Source organism: Sarcophilus harrisii, chromosome 3 (assembly GCF_902635505.1).
Source record: "Sarcophilus harrisii chromosome 3, mSarHar1.11, whole genome shotgun sequence".
Lineage (NCBI taxonomy): Eukaryota > Metazoa > Chordata > Mammalia > Dasyuromorphia > Dasyuridae > Sarcophilus > Sarcophilus harrisii.
In genome coordinates this window covers 36,680,247-36,688,567 of record NC_045428.1, presented here as the reverse complement: position 1 = coordinate 36,688,567, position 8,321 = coordinate 36,680,247, and the positions used below count along the sequence as shown (strand labels likewise).

Below are 8,321 nucleotides of genomic sequence, written 5' to 3'. Positions count from 1 at the left end.
AAGATTGGGGTTAGTAGAAACACTGCTATTTCCTAAAGTTAATCTTGCCACTCTTTCCTGATCAACTCTAGACTCATCTCATTGTTCATTTCCAGAGCCTGTGTGATGTGTGTATGTTAAGTATAAATATCTATATCATATACTAATCGATCTTTAATTTAATTAAAACTTCTTTAAATTCTAATAGCTTCCTTCTTTTGATTATTTCCAATTTATCCTGTCTTTAGTTTGTTTATATGTTGTTGTTTGCATAGTGCCTTCCTAGGTTGTGAGCTTCTTGAGTTCTGGATCTGCCTTTTTTCCTTTCTTTGTTTCCCCAGCACTTAGCATGATGCCTAGCACATAGTAGGCATGTAATAAAATTTTATTGACTGACTGACATACACACATGCATTCGCATGTGAATGCATGCACACATATTAATGGACAAGCTTCATAAGTATCCATTCAGTTTCTCATCAAAGCCCAGAGAATAATAATTTTTTATTCACTTGGTTTTATCTGGGCAGATCATTAGGCCAAAGTCTTTACATTTTGTGTTTGTGTTGGATCCCTTTTGTAGCCAATCTGGTAAAGCTTAATGAACCCCTTTTACAAATAATGTTTTTAAATGCATAAAATTAAATAAATGAGATAATAGAGAAACAAATTATATTGGAATACAGTTCCCTATATTTATAAACTCTAATTCAATATCCAGATTAAGAACCCCTCCTTGAGAATGATTATGAGGTCATTCAGGAAGCTCTGCTATGTTATAGGGCTTGATGCAATTAACATAATGGCATCTATAATCAGTAGCATCTAAAAGTCCTTGCCATCTGTAGAGAATCCTTGCCTCCTCCTCTGCACAATAGAGATAATACTACTGACATTATTAGGAAAGCACTTTGTAAAGTTCAAAGTACCATAGAAATGTGAAATCATAATGGATAAAGAATGTTCTGCTTTGTACCTGAGGAGTTGGACTGCTGATCAACTGGAAGGGCTCACTTGCATTGCCTGAGAAAACCAGCCCTGGTTATTATGAGATGATGGTAGATTTTTAAGTATGGCTTACTGAAACCAGTCTAGTCACATTGTAGCCATGTCTATGATAGTCAAAAAGAAAAGTAAATATTTTAGAAGGTGAATAAAAAATTGCATTAAAAACAGAAAGAGGAAAGCTGACACTGCTTGTGGCCATCAAAAACCCTATAAGGTAAGACAAGATTAGACAATTATAGTGTCTCACCAATGGAGGGGACACTAGAGGTTAACTAATCCAAATCATAATTGAAACATGAAATAATATCCCTACAAGCAGGTCCATCTATCTTTTGCTTGATGACCTGTAGGAGAGGGGAACACTCTCTCTTTCCTGAGGTAGTAACATCTGCTTTTGCTTAGTTTTAGTCATGAAGTCCTTTTTCCTTCATTCAAAACCCAAATGTACTGTGCTTCTATGAAACAATACATTTTATTTATATATTTATGTAGCTGTGTGTATGTTTATTTTATTTAAAATTTTTATTTAGTATTTTTCCCCAGTTACATGTAAAAACAATTTTAAACATTTGATTTTAAAACTTTGAGTTCCAAATTCTTTCCCTTTCTCCCTCCTTCCCACCCCTGTGAATTAAGGCAAACAATTCAGTATAGATTATATATTTGTAGTCATGCAAAACATTTCCACAATAATCATGTGGTAAAAGAAAACAGACTAAAAAAAAAGCCCAAACAAACAAAAGCCCTAAAGAAAAATAAAGTAAAAAAAAATGTTTCAATTGTATTCAGATATCATCAGTTCTTTCTCTGGGGATGGATAGCATGTGTATATGTTTACACAAAATATATACAACGTAATTTTGAGGGAAGGGTAGATAAACATATTATATATAAAATATATGTATGCAAGCATATATATTCACATAAAGTAATTTTTTGGGGAGGAGGAATAAAAGAAACTAATATTAAACCCAGCTCTGGCAGGATCACAAGTTATCATTTCAATTTTATGCAGCCTTGAGTGTCCATGATCCTTATGTGATCCATATTATTCATCAATAAATTCTAGTTTTCCCTTAGGGGACAGTGACAACAGGATAATGATGTGCATAGCTGATAGCCTATGAATGTAATAACAGAAATAGCAACAATAGATAGCATTTCTATAGTCCTTTAAAGTCTGTAAAATGCTTTCGTTATTATCTTATTTGAATGTGGTTACTGGTGCCCCTCCCATAGAGCTTCAAGCGCAAGTCTCATGGCTGGAAGCATGTTTGTGTGTGTAATAGAGATGATCTGGGATATATATATATACATATATACATATATATATATATATATATATATATATATATATAATTTTAAGGGAAATTGATCTAAAAAAATTATCGAGGTTGGGGAAATGGTACCCTGCTCTTAAACAGCTTTTGCATCCCTTCTTCTTCATCTGCCTCTGTGAGACTGATGCCTGAACAACTTGTACATCCTTTAAGGAAACTGAGATTTTCCCAGGAGTCCTGAGTCAGGGGCTTACCATATTGGTACCAGACTTACTTCAGATACCCTATCAGTCTAGCCTACTGCAGGCTTGAACTCCCCAATTCAAGAGATTCACCAGCCTCAGTCTTCCTGGAAGCTCAGATTACTGGCCTCCGTATTCCTCCTCCTCCACCCCCCCAGTATTAAAAGGACAGAAATTCAGTTAAATGCTTAAACTGATAGACACAGCAAAGGAACTGGAGATTGGGGAGGGGAAGCACGTGCCTGAAAGTGAAACTACTGCTTGCTAAACATCTGGTAGCACCCTGGGAAATACCAGTACAGTATTGCATAGACAGAAGTTGTTGAGTGTGTTTGGGGTGTGGTTGTGAGTGAAAAGAGCCTGGCCCAGACTTGGGTTTGAGTGATGGGCAAGAACTTCAAAACTTTCTTTGCTCATCTTTTGGCAGGTGGATACAGAACATTACAGGTTGATAATGCATCCGGTGGGTGTATTGTTTTCGGCTCAGTTTAATTTATTTCTTCTCTTCTGATCAGAGCCTTTTCCCAGCATGTCTTTGTAAATGATTTTCAGTGAAACGCATCTCGAACCATGGTATTTGATTGGATGGCATCGCCACAATCCCTAGACTGATATAAACTAGCACCTGTGGAGATGAACCCCAGAGAATCTCAGGGAGTGTGTCTGATGTGCCGGAGCACCCTCTGCTGCTCGGAAGTGTGCACCACATGCAGGACTTGGAGGGAAATATTAGTGTTTTTAGACACGGCTTAGGATATTTCCCTTTGAAAAAATTATTTTGTCATTCCTGCTGGAACTCCCTTATGGTCAGCCCCGGTTTTTCATTGTACCACCAATTTTAAGCCATTGCATTTTTTTGCATCATTCTTGCAGTTTTATATCAAGCACTGTTGCTTGTCTATGTTGATTGTCATTTTAACTAAAACAATAAATAAGACAACTTCCACCCCATCCCAATGGAGTAGACTGTTAAGTGTTTGGAGCACTGGTGAGAAGCTTCAAAACTGAATCCCCAGATGGGATTTTTGAGAGTAAGAACTGGCACATGATACTGAGAACAAGGACTTTGAAAGTAAATTCATGGTGTAGTGAATGATTTGGGCAGATGCAAAGTACTTGATGATCCTAATGAGAAGAGACAAAGTCACATGTGTGGTCTGTAATTTAGCTGAAACTGTGTTTTACCCTCTGTGGAGAGGTAGAAATTAGGGAAAATACCAAGAAAATGGTCACTTGATCTACAAACAAGGAAGATCTAGAATTAAGTGCAAAGTCCTTCTGCAGAGGAATGACTGATTTTACTGAAGATGTCTGGATGCAGGCAGTGGGGGAGGTGACTTGATATCTATGGAGAGAAGATTGGATACAAAGCAGAAGCTGTGTTAAAAACTTCTTAGGAAAGCTGCCAGCCCCATTTAGAGAGGAAACATTCAAGACCTAGATATGGTATGTCACTATAATAATAACACCAGTAGCATACAAATAATGTGAAGAATTGAGACTAAAGGAACATCTTAGAGACTGGCTTTTGATCTCATATGGGGTCCAAAATCAGAAGACCCTGATGTCAAGGGATCTGAATGCTTGGATAGGTTAAGGATACAATTTGACAAGGTAGAGAATTTATAGTGAACTTATCTTTTCTAGCTCCTCTGTATCTTCTGTTATGAAGGACAGACTGCTCCAGAGGCTAGGAGTAGAGTGAACAATGAAGTCATAAGAAATAGAGGCTGTTGGACTGTCTTGATTAAAAATTAGCTAGCTGGCATCTTCTAGCTAGAATATTGAGTTGGAGTCAGGAAGACTTGAGTTCAAATCCTTCTTCAGACACTTACTAGCTATGTGACTCAGAAGAAGTCATTTACCTTTTTTCATCTTTAGTTTCCTCATCTATAAAGAGGGCATAATAACAGTACCTGTCTCCCAGTGTTGTTGTAAGTACCAAATGGGATTATATATATGAAGTTTTTGCAAAACTTAAAGCTATGTAAATGTTAGGTGATTATTTTTTTTTGTTATTGTCATTTTGAGTTGATAGATGTCTGGGAAACTACAAATGTACCTGATTAGACCTAAAAGAAGAAAACTGAAGATTAAGTGTAATAAGCTTCTGAAGTCAGTAAAATTATTTCAGGAAGAACTTCAATGTGTACAGAACAGTCTGAGACAGAGGAAAATGACTTCCTAAATACCTTAAGAATGGTTTAGGAAAACAAGTTCCTACTCCTAACTCAGATTCATAGACTTGAAAGCAGGAACTCATGTTCATAGGACCATAGTTTTAGAATTGGAGGGGAAGGAAATCATCTAGCCCAGTAACTTCATTTTACAAGTGTGGAAACTAAGGGCCAGAGAGGTTAAGTAACTTATCCACATCATACATATAGTATTTAACAGAGACAAGATTTGAACCCGAGGCCTCCAGAGCCAGAGCTTTTCCCATTGTACCATGGCTACAGAAAAATAGGTGAATGGGCAGAACTTATATTTGAAAGACTAGTACTAGAACTTACAACAACATGATATTAAGAACAACCAAACCATAGAGACAGGCTGCTTTCTTTAGAACTGTGGACCAGTTGGACATAAGTGTATTCAAAAGTGAAATATGGAGTTAGTACAGTTTGATGTTGATGGAGCTGATGATACAGATATAGACTCTACACTAACATCCAGACATCAGTACTGATGAAAGGGGTAGAGCTAAGGCAGTCAGCTATTCTCTGGGCCTAAGATGCACACAATAGAGTAAGATGGATATCTCGGAGCATCCTCTGGTGCTGGGTGCTATGTCTAACCTTAACAGGAATTTAAGGGGTTTTAAATTTTTAGACAAAAGAAATTTTCCTCTTTCAAAATGAAGCAGGATAATGAAAAGGAGAACCTGTTGAGAACACAACTGAACTAAGAGTAGATGGAATTCTTGGGAAGGAACTGATAGCCTAAGCAAAAAAAAGTTCCAGACCCTGAAACATTACTCCATATTTTCCGAATGGCTTGTTGTTCGAACTGAACAGGAAGCATTGACTTGAAGAGGACCTAAGGAAAACTAAGGAAGTTTAGTTGAAAACAACTAAAAATAATGAAAGATTTTAGAATTAAGTCCAGTAAGAATAAGATTTGGGAAACAATGCCATCGAAGTTTAGTCTTGGAAACAAGATCTGAGTTCAAGTTTTGTTTCTGATTTGTTAGCTAAGCAGTCCAAGAGAGACTATATGAGTTACAGAGAGGAAGGATGAGAAAACTTTCTGAGAATTGGAGGAAGTTAAGTGTTGTCTTTAAGAAAGACTAAAGAAATGTTTCTAGAGAGAACTGTTTACTTCATGGCAAAGAGAGAGCTAGAGTACTTTCTGAGGAATTGTTGACTGACTACTATCCTGAGAACTGAATGGTAGGATTGGATTTCTAGAGTTGGGCAAAAGTTGGTAATTCAAGCTAGTGGTTAGAGATGAGTCTCTAGCCTTGGTCTTTCTCATTGTGATACATAGTTGAAATAATCAGATATGTAATAGCTTTATTTGTTATACCATCAAATTTTTATAGCCAGTAGCATTGATATTTAAACTTCTGAGATTGGGGGTTCGAGAAAATAAAAAGAGACAAAGCTTAAGGGAAAAGAGGTTTCTCCCATTAATAAATTTGGAATGGGACCCCAGAATGCTAAAATCAAGTTCTATTAAGAGGGATTTTCCTCTCTTTTCTTTTATGTAAAACTGATTTCAACCTTTTCTATTCATTTGAATAGGAGAATGAGTTCATGATTGTTAGCCACCCATGGAATGACTGGTTTGTGATTGCTAGCACTGCCAGGAGGATGAATATTAGTGAGATAATGGATGCCTCAAAATATTAAGGAGATAGTAATGTTTATTTTTTATTAAAGCTTTTTATTTTCAAAGCACATGCATACATAATTTTCAGTATTCACTCTTGCAAAACCTTGTGTTTCAATTTTTTTTCCTCCTTACCCCCACTCTCGCCCCTAGATGGTAAGTAATCCAATTTTTGTTAAATACATTCAATTATTCTATACATATTTCTACAATTATGCTGCACAAGAAAATCAGATAAAAAAGAAAAAAATGAAGCAGAAAACAAAATGCAAACAAACAACAATAAAAAAATGAAAATACCACATTGTGATCCACACTCAGTCCCCACAGTCCTTTCTCTGGGTGCAGATGGCTCTCTACACCACAAAACCATTGAAACTGATCTGAATCACCTCACGGTTGAAGAGCCATGTCCAACAGAATTAATTATTGTATAATCTTGCAGCTGCTGTGTACAATTTTCTCATAGTTCTATTCACTTCACTTAACATCAGTTCATGTAAATCTCTTCAAGCCTTTCTGAAATCATCCTGCTTATTATTTCTTATAGAATAATATTCCATAATATTCATATGCCATAATTTATTTAGCCATTCTCCAAATGATGGGCATCCACGCTGTTTCCAAATACTTTTTCTAATGAGATATTTATTAATGAGTTATCTGGACTATCATAATCAGGAATACAAATTTCTTGACTACATCAATCTAATATAGTCCAGTTTGTTTGACTATCGCATCTATTCTATTTGTTTGACACAAAAATACTTTTCTATCTGTAACAGTCAAGTAACACTATGACTATTCTGTCACAAATCAGAAGCAGAATGTAGGATACTCAGAGAAAGGGACTAGCTCATTTTTGCCTTCCCAGGGCCTCTCACAAATCATCGTTGAATTGGAATAGAAAGTTGTTGGCAAAGCCATAAAATAGTTCATATAAAATATTTATATTTATATATTATACCATGACAAGTATTAAATATCTTAGTTCCTTTCCAGCTTTAAGGATATGCACCCATATATTCTTTTTAAGAAAAATACCAGAAAAGATGCTCTTCACACCAATACTCTCAAAGTATAATCAAACAACTAGATGTATTTGTTCACCTATGGTGAGTCACTTATGGACTGAGACAGAGAGAAATTTTCTGTTACTTTAGGAAATGCCAGGCAAATCCATAGTTATATGGAAAAAATACTCTAAATCATTATTGATTAGAGAAATACAAATTATAACAATTCTGAAGTACCACTTCATACCTTTCAGATTGGCTAAGAAAAAGTAATGATAAATGTTGGAGGGGATGTGGGAAAACAGGGATATTAATGCATTGTTAGTAGAATTGTGAAATGATCCAACCATTCTGGAGAGCAATTGTGCCCAAAGTGCTCTAAAACTGTGAATACTCTTTGACTCAGCAGGGCCATTACTGGCTGTGTCCTAAGGAAATCATAAAAGAGGGAAAAGGACCCACATGTGCAAAAATGTTTATAGCAGATCTTTTTGTGGTAGCAAAGAATTGGAAAAGGAAGGGATGTCCATCAATTGGGGAATGGCTGAACAAGTTGTGGTATATGAAGGCAATGGAATATAAAAAATGATGAACAAGATGATTTTAGAAAGGCCTGGAGAGATTTATATGAACCGATGCTGAGGAAATGCCAGGAAAGATCAGGGTGGGGCTGCTGGGTCTAATAGAAATCTCATGCTAACACTTTAAGGCCAGAGGCAGGTCTAGAGACAGCAGGTAATTTCTTAAGCATCAAATCCAGTCCTTTATTGATTATCAGGTAGAAAACATCCCAAGTCAACAGTCATGATGAAAGTAAACATATTGAATATCTTTAAGGTGTATGATAATATGTTAGGCATATAAAGAGAGATGAAAAGTGGGAAAATGTTAGCTCGGGAGTCAGGAGAAAACTGGGTTAGAATCCCAGCTTTAATTCATGACTGTGTGACTATGGATAAATC

General features: G+C 36.1%; 1 protein-coding gene across 1 annotated transcript in view; it reads left to right on the top strand.

The window, feature by feature from the left end:
* Nucleotides 1-951: 951 nt before the first annotated feature.
* The window catches only part of ZMAT3 (zinc finger matrin-type 3), a 47,242-nt gene continuing 39,872 nt past the window's right edge, over nt 952-8,321 (top strand). Inside the window, exon 1 of the mRNA XM_003766036.4 lies at nt 952-1,201. The gene's annotated coding sequence lies outside the window, so the exon portion shown is untranslated. The remainder of the gene's footprint in view (nt 1,202-8,321) is intronic.